This window comes from Helianthus annuus, chromosome 14, assembly GCF_002127325.2.
Source record: "Helianthus annuus cultivar XRQ/B chromosome 14, HanXRQr2.0-SUNRISE, whole genome shotgun sequence".
In the NCBI taxonomy this organism is placed as follows: Eukaryota; Viridiplantae; Streptophyta; class Magnoliopsida; order Asterales; family Asteraceae; genus Helianthus; species Helianthus annuus.
In genome coordinates this window covers 160,608,192-160,625,788 of record NC_035446.2, presented here as the reverse complement: position 1 = coordinate 160,625,788, position 17,597 = coordinate 160,608,192, and the positions used below count along the sequence as shown (strand labels likewise).

Genomic DNA, 17,597 nt, shown 5'->3' with positions numbered 1-17,597 from the left:
CTAGTGTCGACCGTTTAGTGGCTTCTAGAAGCTCTTCGGTGCTGGCGCACCTTGATTGGAGCCACGTGTCGTTGTTGTCGGCCCTGCTGTTCTTCTGCCATCAGCAGACAAGTGGAGATCGTGGGACAGATGTCTCCGTCCCCTGATTGGTGCCACGTAAGCGTCCTTACGTACTTTTCGTCATGTAACACCTCGAAAATTCCTGTCTATTAAAATAAAGACACGTGTCATGAGAGTCATATGTGTCAGGAAAACCGGGTCAAATAAAAAGATGTATGGTAGGATTTTAGTAAAAAGGGCGTCATGTTATTAAAAATACCTTTGAACGACCCAAGGACGACATGTTATTAAATCACCTCTGAGCGACCCGAATTTTATAAATCCCAAGATCCTTAAATCATTTGATAAACATCTTATATGATAACCGGTTGTTTCCAAATAAATAAAGTTCCATCTTTATTAAGGACTTCGGATTTGTAGGTTGTTACTACTGAGAATGTTAAATAAAATCCTTGTAAATGAAATCAAGAATAGTTAATTAGCTTGTTCAAACCTTAAGAGGATCCAAAGACTTGAGACTTTGAAGTTTCCGTCAAATTAAAACCTTTGCAAGAGGCCAAAATTGTAAGAGCATGCTAGGCATGCAATGGCTGAGCAAAATGGTCCCACATCTGAAAAAGTAGCATGAGGTTCGGAATCCACGAGGTTGCATGCTCAAGACTTGAAGATTTTAAAAATTTTTGTCTTCTGACCAACGGTTACGGACCGCAAGGCCTTAGGCTTACGGTCCGTAAGGAGGGTACCTGGGCGTTTTCAGCAAGGGTCGGTTACGTACCGTAGCCATTTCAGCATACGGTCCGCGAGGGACGCTTACGGACCGCAAGGCCTTAAGCTTACGGTCCGCAAGGCTGTCGCTGGCAGCAGAAAATGGACAGCTGCCTGTCTGTTGCACCGCCTTATTGAGGTGGTTTTCGAAACAAGGGACTCTCTAGGCAGTATTTAGCCTATTAGGGACACCTGGGGTGATCTTGTAACTATCCTAGACTTGCATGTCTTGATCCTAGAGCATCTTGGTCCCTATATAAGGAAGTGAAGTGGTGAACTTTGATCATTCATTGTGTCACTCACTTGGAGCTTATTCTCTGGAACTTCCTTGGACAGCAACAATTGCTCATTAAGTCTCTAATCCTATTTAGGATCCTTGTAAGTGACCTTAACCTCCCTTAATCCATTTTAGCTTAGTTAATTAGCTAAAAGTCAAACCGTCGTAATTAAGATTTGACTTCGTGATTAATTAAAATGTGCTCTGTCAAATCACGAATTAAAAATACCTTTAAGTAGGTAATTATGTGGGTAACAAACCCTTAAAAGGGTATTTCCAGATTCCCACTCTAAGCATGTCAATTGTCGAGTCAAAGTTAACTATAAAAAGTCAACAAAAAGCTTAAATTCAAATTAACCTATAATTAGCAATGTAGGATGCATGCAACATGTTTTATCATTAATATAACTTGGTAACTAAGGTAAGAACATGTTCCAACATGTTCAACTCGACAATTTGCTGTTTAGACCCGGTTTGGAACCGAAAGTCGCATAGTTTGACTTTCGCCTTGACTTTCAGTTCTGACCTGTTTTAGTCAAGATTAAGATTGCCTTAGAGCTTCTTTTGGACCTAATAACATGTTAGTATATCCTCCTGTGATTATACAACTTGGTTCATTAGATATCTTGTTCACATACATGTTTCCGTTAAATGCCCATATGTTGACCATTATGCCCAAATGTCCAAAAATCATGATTTTTGAAAATGTAAAAGGGTAGACATCTTAGTTACTAAATTATAGACTTGTCCCCAAAATTTGACATCAGTTTGAGGTCTAGATTAAGAGTAATGCTCATTAGCGTAATTTGAAGCTTTCTTAGTAAATAATTAGCATAATTAGCGCATAGTCTATTTAAACTTAAATTTTATATCAAAACTTTATACCCACTGTTATATAATAATATTTTGGGAATTTTAAAGATTTTTATTTATTTTTAGGCTGAGCATAACTTAAGGTTTTAAGCTTAATTCGGCTTATGCCGATTTTGCCCTTTTCGGCTATAAAATGAGTTTTACAAAACCTTTTGACCCCAAACCTTTTTCTACTGATTTATTATGTTAAATATATTATTTTGAGCCTTCTGGAATTATAAAAGTATCAGCTTTTCTTTTAAAACCCGGAAATGGCTCCAAATCGCCTTTTTAGGCATTTTTACGAAATAGTATATGTTAAAACTAGTTTATATACATAAGGTTTAATACCTACTGATATATTTAGTGAAATTTCATATTATAGCAGTAAACAAAAGTTGAGAACTCAGATTTCCCGTTTTGACCTTTTAAGCTTATGTGAAATTACCAAAATGCCCTTATGAGGCGTAATTGGAGTTTAAAATCATTTGGGGCATAATAGGACATATCTTGCTGATATTACAACATATTTGGTGCATATAATCTCAGGAAACTTGTATATGACTTATATGGTTACCCGTTACGCACTTTCGCGTTCGGATCGGCTTATGTAGCTAATTTACGCACATTAGCCGAAACGGGTCAAACCGTATCATTTTAGTCTCTAAATCTAGAATGTGTTTAGTTTACCCATGTTATACAAGTATCCAAACTTGTTGGGTCTAAGTCACATTCCTTTTCGGTTTTCGCCTTCCTCGCGATTAAACCATGTTTATCCTTCGAAACTAACCGGTCTAAGCTTAGGCTATGTTAAAAGACCCGTTAGGATTCTAATAGGTTATTATAAACCTTCGTTCCAGAATAGGAGCCCAGTAAAAGACACTTGCATTTGCTTTTGTGGTTTATACTTGCTCAGGTAAATACTTTTAACTTATTTTCCCTTATACGGGCTTGGGGGTACGGTATATAAAATACCTCTTGGTCAGGCAATTGACCCTAACTCATTAGTAGTTGGGTATTATCAATGTGACCCGTTTGAAAATTTGTTTTGTTTGTTTTACGCCTTTGGGAGTTTAGTGACCATGTCCCGGATATCCTTGGCATCATTTTACGAAATGGCCACGACCTTGACATGCGGGTGTAGGCGTACACCCGACATTGTGTCCATATTTATTAAGGTATAAACGTTGGCTTCCCGCCGCGGATTTATACTAAGTGGTGTGTCAATTAACCTTAAACCCGGCACGAACCGGGCGACTGAACGCATAACGAACATGTAATTCTTTTACAAGATTAAATTTGATTAATTATTCCCAAGTTATAAAAAGTTTTGTGCCTTGTGCATTCAAATCAATTTTCTAAAATGTTTTCACAATGATTCAGTTAAATTGTATTTACCAGTGTAAACTGACGTATTTTCCCCAAAAAGATTAAGTGCAGGTGCTACACGAAATAGGCTGGTTTCTCCTTAGCATCATAGAGTCTCGCAAACTTTGGGATGCATTTATCTGTTGAACAATTTTCTCCTTTTTATTCCGATCCGCCTGTGGATCTATTTCGACTACTTGTGATACTTTGATATTACATTTTTTGGTTGAGGTAAATCTATTTTTATTGCTTCCGCTGTGCATTATAATTTGTGTTGTTTGACAATGATGGTATCAACTACGTCACGATACTCCCCCACCGGGCCCACCGGTGACACATGGAAATTTGGGGTGTGACAGGTTGGTATCAGAGCCAACACTGAGTGAATTAAACACTAGCCTTTTGTGTTTAATCTCAGTGCACAAATTGCACATTCCTCGAGTTCCAAGTCTAGACAAAGAACATAGGACAAACTCTGTTTTGTTTTGTTTTATTTTGGGTTATTTTATATATATGTGTTGTTGCATTATAATGTTTGCAGGTCAGAATGCCGCCGAGATTTCTCCGAGGACGAGGCAAAGGCCCAGTCACGGGTCACGACCACGAAGCTGGACCTTCGCACAGGCGTACCCCGTCCATCACCATGAGCACTAGCCCACAAGAACCATGGCGGATGTATGTTGAACCAGGGAGGCGCTTCGTCTCCTTAAGCTCTTCGCCGTCTTATCTGCACTCCTTCGGGCCGCAATCTGAGAACGAGCCCGACAATCAACCGACGTCCTTCATACCACTGCAGAGATCAAACTTGCACCACGTGTATGTGTTACACCCTAACACGTTTAACCTAAAAAAATAACGCAGCGGAAAAAGAGCTTTAAAATTTTCTTCCGTATTAACAACATTTCTTTCACGAAGGATCCAAATCCTAAAAATGTTAAACGTACTATAAAATAATTTTACAACATTCATACTAAAATTTAGATTTCCAAACGTTATATACTTCAACTATGTGACCAATCTATCCGTACAATCCTTGCTCTTGACTCGATCTACGTCCGCTTCACTTCCATAGCAACAGAAGAAGTCCGTGTAACACCTGTGGGCATCACATACAACTTAACCATTAGTCAAAGGCAACATCATATAACATTAATCTCATGTAATTAAAGATTGAATAACGGTCGTCAATTTAACATTAATTCATCCAATTATTCTTTCTCATCCTCTTATTCCGGGTTCGGTTTAAGTTTCGTAAGAATCCGGTGTACTTGTTCCTGCATCACATACCAACCTCAAACGCATAATTAGTAACGTTAAAATTCTACGTATCTAAATCATGCACATGTACATGTTTACATGTATACATATGCGTCTACATACGTACATGTCCTCCTATATTTCTACATACCTGCATATACTCATACGTACCTTCTTCTATACCAACCCCATATCCACATTCGCGCATGCATTACTACTTCTCTACATACATTCATATATACCTACGTATCTTCGCATACGCATAATACACATCTACATACATACATACCTTTACTTGCATACCCACGCATCTAATTACATACATACCTGATTACATCTTCGCATATGTATTTACATACATACATACATAACTACATACACACATACCTACTCACATACATACATACATACATACCTTTACTTGCATACCCACGCATCTAATTACATACATACATGATTACATCTTCGCATATGTATTTACATACATACATACATAACTACATACACACATACCTACTCACATACATACATACATACTTACTTGCATCCACATATATATATATACGTTCGTACCTACACACGTATGTACTTTCATATTCAATTACATAATGCTCATGCTCATACATAACTACTTACGTACATACATACACCAATACCTACATATATACATACATGCTTACATAACTCCATACTTACATACATTCATAAAGTGAATCATAACTATACCCGTGCATACCTTAGCTCACACGTGCATGTACTTACATAATTTTCCTAAATGCATTCACACATACCTACTTGTCGGCCATTTTATATACATCAATCATCCCATTCAACCATAACAAGAAAACTCTATATGTATACTAAGAAGTGAATCGAAAGTCACTTACCTCGAGCGTTAGTGTTCACGCTTGTTTCCTCGCCTCTGCTTGACCCGTTAACCTTCCGCTTTCGAGTCCTTGCTAATGTGATTCCTATTCTTTCATGTCATCACAATTACATTATGGTTAGCACACATGCTCATTCATACTACATTCGTTTCTTTCCATTCATACATTACTTGACTTTTTATTAACCAAATACCACATACATAAGGCATATAGACTAAAAGTCACCTTGTTCCTTATTCAAGCAACTCAATTATCATCATACGCGACACATAGATTATCTACTACAATACGCCTGACTTCTCTACTATTACAATCATATCCGAGAGGCTAACCATGCTGTACATTAACGCCAGTTTTACACATAGTAACGCTTTAAACACACCTTAACAACTGTAACATTCACCCGAAGCAATATTTAGTGTTTAGTAAATTGGTGACTAGAAAATCATATGTTTTAAGTTCACAAAACACATTATTTTCATTGCCGCATTTTTTCTTCACGCAGCAGCTGTTCGGGGTCATTTTCCCCCTTTTTAATCACCTAATCCGACTTCGACTTTCAAATAAGAATTGTAATATGCGAAACAAGCTTTCCAACGATATAAGGCTCGTTGTCTAATTCCTAATAACGAATGAGATACGACCTTTACAAGATGGCTATCTAGGGCTGTCAAAATGACGAATTTACTAACTTTTCATGCTGTTTTGACCCACTAAATCTCGTAACCAGCATCTTGTGACCAAATAAGAATTGTAACATGCGAAACAAGCTTTCCAACGATATAAGGCTCGTTGTCTAATTCCTAATAACGAATGAGATACGGCCTTTACAAGATGGCTATCTAGGGCTGTCAAAATGACGAATTTACTAACTTTTCATGCTGTTTTGACCCACTAAATCTCGTAACCAGCATCTTGTGACCAAATAAGAATTGTAACATGCGAAACAAGCTTTCCAACGATATAAGGCTCGTTGTCTAATTCCTAATAACGAATGAGATACGGCCTTTACAAGATGGCTATCTAGGGCTGTCAAAATGACGAATTTACTAAATTTTTAACACAAACTTAAATCAATTCAAGTTGCGTGTAAGCATTTTATCAAACACTTTGTGGGCGTACAACAAAAAGGCACAATGTACAAGTATTTCATGCTCATATTCTACCACTTGTTTCCAATCCTCAACAATAACACTACATCATATTTCTTTCAAATCCTACTCGATCTAACTAGTAAGAATCGATCATATAGCATGCCATACATCAAAATTATACAAGAATTGAACATGGTAATTCATTCATCTCACCATTCTTACTAGCACAAGTGGGTTTTATCCCAAAACATCAAATTGCTTAGAATCTTACATAGTTCATGTTCTACACGGTGATTCTAACACATATACATGATTAATTTCACACAATTTCACGGATTAAACCTAAACCACTTCATACAAGATCATCAAATCATAAATTGCAACTTACCTTATGATCAATATACTTAGGTTAAGTTGTATCCAGTCTCATGCATTCGATTTGTGTCAAGAACCACCATTAATTTGCTGAATTTTGACCTTGATTGAACAAGTAGGGTTTCACCCTTTCTTTCCCCCTCCTGGTCGCGATACCCACCACGCACCCAACTACTGGGTTTTTTTTTTTTTTATTTTGTTATTTATCAATCTTACACATTCAACCCCCATGCTATCCATTGTTGTCACCTAATAACCCTTTTCCAAGTTTTATAAACTTTCTTGATACTTTTAAACTTATCTAATTATATAAAACACTTAGACATTTTAAGAAAACAACTTTCAAGTTGTTCACTTTGGCCCCCATGTTTCGTTTTAATTAAATAAGGCTACAACCCCTCGTTTAATACCAACGATACTAATATTCAACTAGGTTAATTATTCCTAGTTAATATTCATTTACGGGTTCACTTTTACCTCTAACGGTATTTTACCCGTTCCTTTATATTAACCGGGTTTAAATTACCAAACCCGTTTTTGGGGTGTTACAGTATGGCGACCCCACTCCGATCTTCCAGAGCCGATTCAACCCGGCTAATATCTTCCCTGAACTCGTGGTTCATAACCCACTTGGACATGAGGATCATTTCTCAGGTGACCACGCCGATGACATGAACGAAGACACGGATCCAGTGGAGCCCGCGTCTGGAACACCCAACCACCCGATTGAGATCTCCGACGGGTCATCGTTTCACGGATCACCTTATCGTGGTCCCGACAGTTATCAAGAGAGATTCAAACAGTGGGACTGGTATTTCACCCCGTCTGAGCATTCGTCTCCCCATCAGCAGCAGCAACAGCAGCAGCAGGATCCTTCCCAGGATTCTCGATTCAGGGCAGTCACGCCGCCGCCACCACCGCCAGTAGAGCAGCAACCGCCTCCGGAGCCACCGAGGCGGAGAAGGTCGAACGCACGGATGTCCGTGCGAGGAGGAGTCCGAATCAGTACTCCCCAGCCTTCAAGTGGCAGCCATTATCCGTCACTTCAGGAAGAAGAAGATCCTCAGATGGGAGCTCCATCAAGCCCCATTCCAGAAATCAACTCAGTACCTGTGGCACCACCATTGGGTTTTGATAACCCAATCCCTGCTTACGCCGGGTCAGCGGCGTATAACCCCTTTGAGCAGCCGGCGCATACCCACTACAACTACAACTATGCTAGTGTGGACCCATACCAAGAGGCATGGGACTACAATGCGAGTCACCCTGAGGGGCCTTATGGAGGACTTTGGACCACTGGTTACCCGACTTATGGGTACCAACATCCACCTCCTCCACCTGTGTATCAGCCGCCGCAGCCGCAGATAATTCCACCAGAGCGCCAGCAGGAAGTCCTTGAGAGATTGGACCGTTGTGAATGGGAAATTCAGACTGAGCGCAGACACAACAGAGGATTCTTCAAAGGACTATCAGATTTGATCAAAGGAAAGTCCAAAAGAAGGGATTACTGAAGATCCTTGTTATTTTGATTTGGTTGTAATCCAGTCCCTGCGTGGACTTTTAGTTTCTGTATTCAGCTCCTGCGTGAGCTTGTCATTTTGTACTCTGCTCCTGCGTGGGCATGATTGTTAGTTAACCCCTGCGTGGGTTTGTTCTTGATTTCCGCCCCTGCGTGGGCATTTATTTTCGTAGAAGTCCTGTTTTGGGCAAATGTTGTACTTGTTTGAAACCATTTATGAGATGTTTTAGTTAAAATTTTCATTTTTATTTATTATTGATCATTATATGCTTAAAACACGAAAAATAAATGAAAATTAAAAAGATCTGCCATTATATTAAAATGGTAAAATCTGAAGAGAACAAAGACCTAGCCATATGTTATCATAAAACAAGGCCAAGATGGTAGTTCTATAATTAGATTAAGATCCATATTAACATCTCAATTTAGGACTATTCTGCGTTAATTATTAAATGAATCTTGGAGGTAAAACCTAGCCTCTATGTTGTTGCAGACATGGCCAAGATGGTATAACCCACATAATAGATTCCAATTATTAACATCTGTTAGTATGTTAATAGTTTTGGCAAACTGTGAATCAGTAAAGTCACATAGGCCATCCCTCATAAAGGGTTAATTTTAAATTCCCTTAATTATTTAACCGCTTCTTCGAAGCGAAGTGCCTATGGGCAATAACTAAATGTCCTCCGTGACTAAGGTCAGTGGTAGTTTATGACTCCCTGTTAATGAATGGTAGTGAACTGTGGTTCAAACCTAAAAGTACACCTGGATGCTATAAAATCCTAGTTTATTAATAAAATTTTAAAAACTGTCCTTGTGACTAGGCCTTATGTGCTAATAATAGAGTATCATAGGATAATAATAAAATCCTAAGATTTCTAACAAATTAACCTAAAATGGCAATTTAAAACCTTGGTTAATAAAATATAAAATACTGTAAGAGCCCTTAAGTAAAAACCTTGTCCATCATTTATATGTAGCAATTGAAGCTACATGGCTGGGTCGGATGAAGTCAATAGCCATTCGGTAGGAAACCGTGATAATGCTAAATTCCAAGTGACGGGTGCTGAGCTGAAAGCAATTGTTGATGATGCGGTCGCAAAAGCCTTAGAACGGCAGTGCAGTGAGTACAGTGAGACCCGTAGTAGAACCCTATCTACACCGCATGCTAAACCAAAGAATCATTCTGAGGCTCACAGCAAACCACCACCTACCCCACCCAAATCTAAGAAAGATGATGACCGACTTTCTTCAAATGAAAACAGTATTCACCCCAAGAAGATTGTGTTTGATGATGCCCCACGTGCTAAGGGTTGCACATATAAATATTTTGTGTCTTGTAAACCCCGGTATTTTAATGGGGAAAAAGGGGCAGTAGATTGTATGACTTGGCTTGATGAGATAGAGACAGTTGTGGACATCAGTGGTTGCGCTGAGAGGGATATGGTTAAGTTTGCATCCCAGTCATTTAAGGGTGAGGCCCTAGCTTGGTGGAGGGCGTTGATTCAGGCTTCTGGAAAGGTTTCCTTGTACAAGATGACATGGGAGCAATTTGTTGCTCTTATCAAGGATAACTACTGCCCTCAGCATGAGGTTGAGTGGATAGAGTCTGATTTCCTATCCCTGGTTATGAAAAACCTAGACTGCCAGGCATACCTCACCAGTTTCAACACCTTGTCCAGATTGGTTCCATACCTGGTAACCCCGGAACCCAAGAGAATCGCGCGCTTCATTGGGGGTTTGGCCCCAGAAATCAAGGCTAGCGTGAAAGCCTCTCGACCTACAACGTTTAGGTCTGTAGCTGATCTATCTCTGTCTCTTACTCAAGATGCAGTGAGACAGAGATCATTAAGAAATGCGGACTCTGAAAAGAGGAAACGTGAAGATGACAATTCACGCCGGTCAGGCAAGAAGCATAGAGGGAACCGCGACCACAAGAGAGGGTCTGAAGCCAGGAAAAATGATCAACAGTCGGGCGATAGGCCCAAGTGCAAGGTTTGCAAGAAGCACCACTTTGGGAGGTGCATGTATGAACAGAAATCCCAACCCAAGGCGTGTGGGATATGTAAGTCCACTGAGCACAGAACTCTTGAGTGCAAAAAGTTGAAGGATGCAACCTGTTACAGTTGCAATGAAAAAGGGCACATCAAGACTAATTGCCCAAAAATCGTAAAGTAAGACTGAAGATGGGAAGAAGACCAACGCTAGGGTCTTCCAGATGAACGTGCAGGAGGCCATCCAGAACGACAACGTCATAACTGGTACGTTTCTCATTAATGACGTTTACGCAAGAGTATTGTTTGACTCTGGAGCAGATAAATCCTTCGTAGATGATAAATTCTGTGAACTATTAAGATTGCCTGTTAAAGCCTTGAAGGTAAATTATGAGGTAGAGTTAGCAGATGGGACTTTAGAATCCGTCTCGACTGTGCTAGATGGATGTGCCATATCCATTAGGAACCACTCTTTTCCTCTATCCCTGCTACCCTTTAAGTTAGCCGGTTTCGATGTAGTATTGGGCATGGATTGGTTATCGCATAACCAAGCCCAGATTGTATGCAATAGGAAGCAAGTAATAATCAAGACTCCATCTGGTGAGCCACTCACCATTCAGGGAGACACACATCATGGATTGCCTGAGCAGGTGTCTATGCTCAAAGCATCCAAATGTTTGAAGAATGGTTGTGTCACTTATATGGCACATGTGACCATTGATGAGCAGAAGCCCAAGATTGAGGACATTCCCGTTATATCGGAGTACCCTGAAGTTTTCCCAGAAGAACTGCCTGGTTTGCCACCAGACAGGCAAGTGGAATTCAGGATTGACATTATTCCAGGAGCAGCTCCTATAGCCCGAGCACCGTATAGGTTGGCACCAACGGAGATGAAGGAATTGAGAACGCAGCTAGACAATTTGCTAGCCAAAGGCTTTATAAGACCTAGTTCGTCTCCTTGGGGAGCACCGATCTTATTTGTCAAGAAGAAAGATGGTTCGATGCGTTTATGTATCGATTACCGAGAGCTCAACAAGGTTACCATTAAGAATAGGTATCCTTTGCCCAGGATCGACGATCTATTCGATCAACTTCAAGGAGCAAGCTACTTTTCCAAGATCGATTTGAGGTCAGGATATCATCAATTGAAGGTTAAGGATGAAGATGTGCACAAGACTGCGTTTAGGACTCGTTATGGTCATGACGAGTTCCTGGTGATGCCTTTTGGGCTCACTAACGCACCTGCCGCGTTCATGGATCTCATGAATCGCGTCTGCAAGCCATATTTGGACAAATTTGTCATCGTCTTCATCGACGACATTCTCATTTATTCCAAGAATCAAGCTGACCACGAGAAGCACCTCCGTTGCATTCTGAAACTGCTTCAACAAGAAAAGTTCCATGCCAAATTCTCTAAGTGCGAGTTCTGGCTTCGCGAAGTCCAATTCCTTGGACATGTTGTCAGTGAGCGTGGTATCCAAGTAGATCCCGCTAAGATAGAAGCTATCATGAACTGGCAAGAACCAAAGACGCCTACGGAAATTCGCAGTTTTCTAGGATTGGCAGGATACTACAGGCGTTTTATTGAAAACTTCTCTAGAATTGCAGCACCCCTAACCTTGCTGACTCGCAAGAATAGCAAGTTCAATTGGGGGCCTAAGCAGTAGGAGTCATTCGATATATTGAAGCAGAAGCTGAGTAACGCTCCAGTGTTAACGTTACCTGAAGGGATTGATGAGTTTGTGGTTTATTGTGATGCATCACACACCGGGATGGGTTGTGTGTTAATGCAGAAAGGCAAAGTCATTGCCTATGCTTCACGTCAACTAAAAGTGCACGAGAAGAATTACACCACCCATGATTTGGAGTTGGGTGCTGTTGTATTTGCACTAAAGCTGTGGAGGCACTATCTGTATGGAACTAAGTGTGTGATCTATTATGATCACAAGAGCCTTCAACACTTGTTCAATCAGAAGGATTTGAACATGAGGCAGCGACGTTGGATGGAAACTCTAAATGATTATGATTGTGAAATAAGATACCATCCAGGAAAGGCCAATGTGGTCGCAGATGCCTTGAGCAGAAAAGAGAGGGTGAAGCCGATCAGGATCAATGCCAAGAGCATTGAGGTCAGGAACAGTTTGAACGAAAGGTTGTTAGCTGCACAGAAGGAGGCCATGTTAGAAGCTAACTACCCTAATGAAAAGCTAGGAGTAACTGAAGAACAGTTATCCTATGGCAAAGACGGAATCCTGAGGCTAAATGGAAGAATATGGGTTCCTGTTTATGGAGGACTTCGAGACGTCATACTTAAGGAAGCCCACAGTTCCAGATATTCCGTCCATCCTGGAGCGGATAAGATGTACCAGGATGTGAAGGCAAATTATTGGTGGATAGGCTTGAAAAAGTCTATAGCCACCCATGTGGCTAAATGTCTGACGTGCGCTCAAGTCAAGGCTAAGCATCAGAAACCGTCAGGTTTGCTGCAACAGCCTGAAATTCCCACCTGGAAATGGTGACAATGGATTTCATCACCAAGTTGCCTAAGACCCAGAAAGGAAATGACACTATTTGGGTGATAGTTGATCGACTGACTAAGTAAGCACATTTCCTACCCATTAAAGAGACTTTCAGTTCCGACATGCTAGCCCAACTGTACGTGGATAAGATTGTATCCTTGCATGGCGTACCAGTATTTATCATCTCTGATAGGGATACCAGATACACGTCTCATTTCTGGAAGAGTTTCCAAAAGTCTCTGGGTACGCAATTGAATTTTAGTACGGCTTACCATCCTCAGACGGATGGGCAAAGTGAGCGTACTATTCAAACCTTGGAGGACATGCTTCGTGCATGTGTGATTCACCTAGGAGGAAGTTGGGATAGGCACCTACCTCTGATCGAGTTCTCCTACAATAATAGCTACCACACCAGCATTAAGGTTGCGCCTTTTGAGGCACTATATGGTAGAAAGTGCAGAACACCCATTTGTTGGGCAGAGGTAGGAGAAGTTCAATTATCAGGACCAGATTTAGTTTTAGAGACGACGGACAAGATTGTCCAGATTCGTGATCACCTGAAAGCTGCCCGTGATAGGCAGAAGAGCTATGCTAATGAAAGGCGAAAGCCCCTCAAGTTCGAGGTTGGTGATAAAGTTTTGCTCAAAGTATCACCATGGAAAGGGTTAATGTGATTTGGTAAGAAAGGTAAGTTAAGCCCAAGATACGTTGGACCATTCGAGATCATCAAATGTGTAGGATCGGTGGCTTATAAGTTAAACTTACCAGAGGAACTTAGTGGTATTCACAATGTATTCCACGTCTGCAATATGAAGAAATGTCTAGCTGATGAATCACTAGTCATACCGCATACAGATGTGCACATAGACGAAAGCTTAAAATTTGTAGAAAAACCTGTGTCGATTGAGGACCGACAGGTAAAGAAGCTTCGAATGAAACATGTATCCATCGTCAAAGTCAAATGAGAAGGCCGCAGAGGTCCTGATTATACATGGGAGTTAGAATCCTCAATGAAAGAGAAATACCCTCAATTATTTCAGTAAATCTCGAGGTCGAGATTTCTTTTAAGGGGGTGAGGATGTAACACCTCGAAAATTCCTGTCTATTAAAATAAAGACACGTGTCATGAGAGTCAGATGTGTCAGGAAAACCGGATCAAATAAAAAGATGTATGGTAGGATTTTAGTAAAAAGGGCGTCATGTTATTAAAAATACCTCTGAACGACCCAAGGACGACATGTTATTAAATCACCTCTGAGCGACCCGAATTTTATAAATCCCAAGATCCTTAAATCATTTGATAAACATCTTATATGATAACCGGTTGTTTCCAAATAAATAAAGTTCCATCTTTATTAAGGACTTCGGATTTGTAGGTTGTTACTACTGAGAATGTTAAATAAAATCCTTGTAAATGAAATCAAGAATAGTTAATTAGCTTGTTCAAACCTTAAGAGGATCCAAAGACTTGAGACTTTGAAGTTTCCGTCAAATTAAAACCTTTGCAAGAGGCCAAAATTGTAAGAGCATGCTAGGCATGCAATGGCTGAGCAAAATGGTCCCACATCTGAAAAAGTAGCATGAGGTTCGGAATCCACGAGGTTTCATGGTCAAGACTTGAAGATTTTAAAAATTTTTGTCTTCTGACCAACGGTTACGGACCGCAAGGCCTTAGGCTTACGGTCCGTAAGGAGGGTACCTGGGCGTTTTCAGCAAGGGTCGGTTACGGACCGTAGCCATTTCAGCATACGGTCCGCAAGGGACGCTTACGGACCGCAAGGCCTTAAGCTTACGGTCCGTAAGGCTGTCGCTGGCAGCAGAAAATGGATAGCTGCCTGTTCAGCCTGTTGCACCGCCTTATTGAGGTGGTTTTCGAAACAAGGGACTCTCTAGGCAGTATTTAGCCTATTAGGGACACCTGGGGTGATCTTGTAACTATCCTAGACTTCCATGTCTTGATCCTAGAGCATCTTGGTCCCTATATACGGAAGTGAAGTGGTGAACTTTGATCATTCATTGTGTCACTCACTTGGAGCTTATTCTCTGGAACTTCCTTGGACAGCAACAAGTGCTCATTAAGTCTCTAATCCTATTTAGGATCCTTGTAAGTGACCTTAACCTCCCTTAATCCATTTTAGCTTAGTTAATTAGCTAAAAGTCAAACCGTCGTAATTAAGATTTGACTTCGTGATTAATTAAAATGTGCTCTGTCAAATCACGAATTAAAAATACCTTTAAGTAGGTAATTATGTGGGTAACAAACCCTTAAAAGGGTATTTCCAGATTCCCACTCTAAGCATGTCAATTGTCGAGTCAAAGCTAACTATAAAAAGTCAACAGAAAGCTTAAATTCAAATTAACCTATAATTAGCAATGTAGGATGCATGCAACCTGTTTTATCATTAATATAACTTGGTAACTAAGGTAAGAACATGTTCCAACATGTTCAACTCGACAATTTGCTGTTTAGACCCGGTTTGGAACCGAAAGTCGCATAGTTTGACTTTCGCCTTAACTTTCAGTTCTGACCCGTTTTAGTCAAGATTAAGATTGCCTTAGAGCTTCTTTTGGACCTAATAACATGTTAGTATATCCTCCTATGATTATACAACTTGGTTCATTAGATATCTTGTTCACATACATGTTTCCGTTAAATGCCCATATGTTGACCATTATGCCCAAATGTCCAAAAATCATGATTTTTGAAAATGTAAAAGGGTAGACATCTTAGTTACTAAATTATAGACTTGTCCCCAAAATTTGACATCAGTTTGAGGTCTAGATTAAGAGTTATGCTCATTAGCGTAATTTGAAGCTTTCTTAGTAAATAATTAGCGTAATTAGCGCATAGTCTATTTAAGCTTAAATTTTATATCAAAACTTTATACCCACTGTTATATAATAATATTTTGGGAATTTTAAAGATTTTTATTTATTTTTAAGCTGAGCATAACTTAAGGTTTTAAGCTTAATTCGGCTTATGCCGGTTTTGCCCTTTTCGGCTATAAAATGAGTTTTACAAAACCTTTTGACCCCAAACCTTTTTCTACTGATTTATTATGTTAAATATATTATTTTGAGCCTTCTGGAATTATAAAAGTATCAGCTTTTCTTTTAAAACCCGGAAATGACTCCAAATCGCCTTTTTAGGCATTTTTACGACATAGTATATGTTAAAACTAGTTTATATACATAAGGTTTAATACCTACCGATATATTTAGTGAAATTTCATATTATAGCAGTAAACTAAAGTTGAGAACTCAGATTTCCCGTTTTGACCTTTTAAGCTTATGTGAAATTACCAAAATGCCCTTATGAGGCGTAATTGGAGTTTAAAATCATTTGGGGCATAATAGGACATATCTTGCTGATATTACAACATATTTGGTGCATATAATCTCAGGAAACTTGTATATGACTTATATGTTTACCCGTTACGCACTTTCGCGTTCGGATCGGCTTATGTAGCTAATTTACGCACATTAGCCGAAACGGGTCAAACCGTATCATCTTAGTCTCTAAATCCAGAATGTGTTTAGTTTACCCATGTTATACAAGTATCCAAACTTGTTATCCTTCGAAACTAACCGGTCTAAGCTTAGGCTATGTTAAAAGACCCGTTAGGATTCTAATAGGTTATTATAAACCTTCGTTCCAGAATAGGAGCCCAGTAAAAGACACTTGCATTTGCTTTTGTGGTTTATACTTGCTCAGGTAAATACTTTTAACTTATTTTCCCTTATACGGGCTTGGGGGTACGGTATATAAAATACCGCTTGGTCGGGCAATTGACCCTAACTCATTAGTAGTTGGGTATTATCAATGTGACCCGTTTGAAAATTTGTTTTGTTTGTTTTACGCCTTTGGGAGTTTAATGACCATGTCCCGGATATCCTTGGCATCATTTTACGAAATGGCCACGACCTTGACACGCGGGTGTAGGCGTACACCCGACATTGTGTCCATATTTATTAAGGTATAAACGTTGGCTTCCTGCCGCGGATTTATACTAAGTGGTGTGTCAATTAACCTTAAACCCGGCACGAACCGGGCGACTGAACGCATAACGAACATGTAATTCTTTTACAAGATTAAATTTGATTAATTACTCCCAAGTTATAAAAAGTTTTGTGCCTTGTGCATTCAAATCAATTTTCTAAAATGTTTTCACAATGAGTCAGTTAAATTGTATTTACCAGTGTAAACTGACGTATTTTCCCCAAAAAGATTAAGTGCAGGTGCTACACGAAATAGGCTGGTTTCTCCTTAGCATCATAGAGTCTCGCAAACTTTGGGATGCATTTATCTGTTAAACAATTTTCTCCTTTTTATTCCGATCCGCCTGTGGATCTATTTCGACTACTTGTGATACTTTGATATTACATTTGTTGGTTGAAGTAAATCTATTTTTATTGCTTCCGCTGTGCATTATAATTTGTGTTGTTTGACAATGATGGTATCAACTACGTCACGATACTCCCCCACCGGGCCCACCGGTGACACGTGGAAATTTGGGGTGTGACCCGTTAGACGATCGTGGCGCACGATTGACCAGAGCCTGCTGGACGCTCATTGGCTCTTTTCCCTGCCACTTGTACCTTGTGTACCACTGGAGGCAGCCTTGCGCTG

At 39.9% G+C, this 17,597-nt stretch overlaps 1 long non-coding RNA gene across 4 annotated transcripts; it reads right to left on the bottom strand.

The window, feature by feature from the left end:
• Positions 1-4,175: 4,175 nt before the first annotated feature.
• On the bottom strand, positions 4,176-7,107 carry LOC110904667. Of its 4 annotated transcripts, none has more exons than XR_004879739.1 (3): positions 6,949-7,107; positions 4,995-5,550; positions 4,192-4,868 (listed from the first exon to the last, which is right to left on the bottom strand). It is a non-coding gene; the product is annotated as an uncharacterized LOC110904667 (long non-coding RNA). The 4 variants fall into 4 exon arrangements; XR_004879738.1 differs by having other exon boundaries at positions 4,192-4,994; positions 5,121-5,550; XR_004879736.1 differs by having other exon boundaries at positions 4,176-5,550.
• Positions 7,108-17,597: the final 10,490 nt, after the last annotated feature.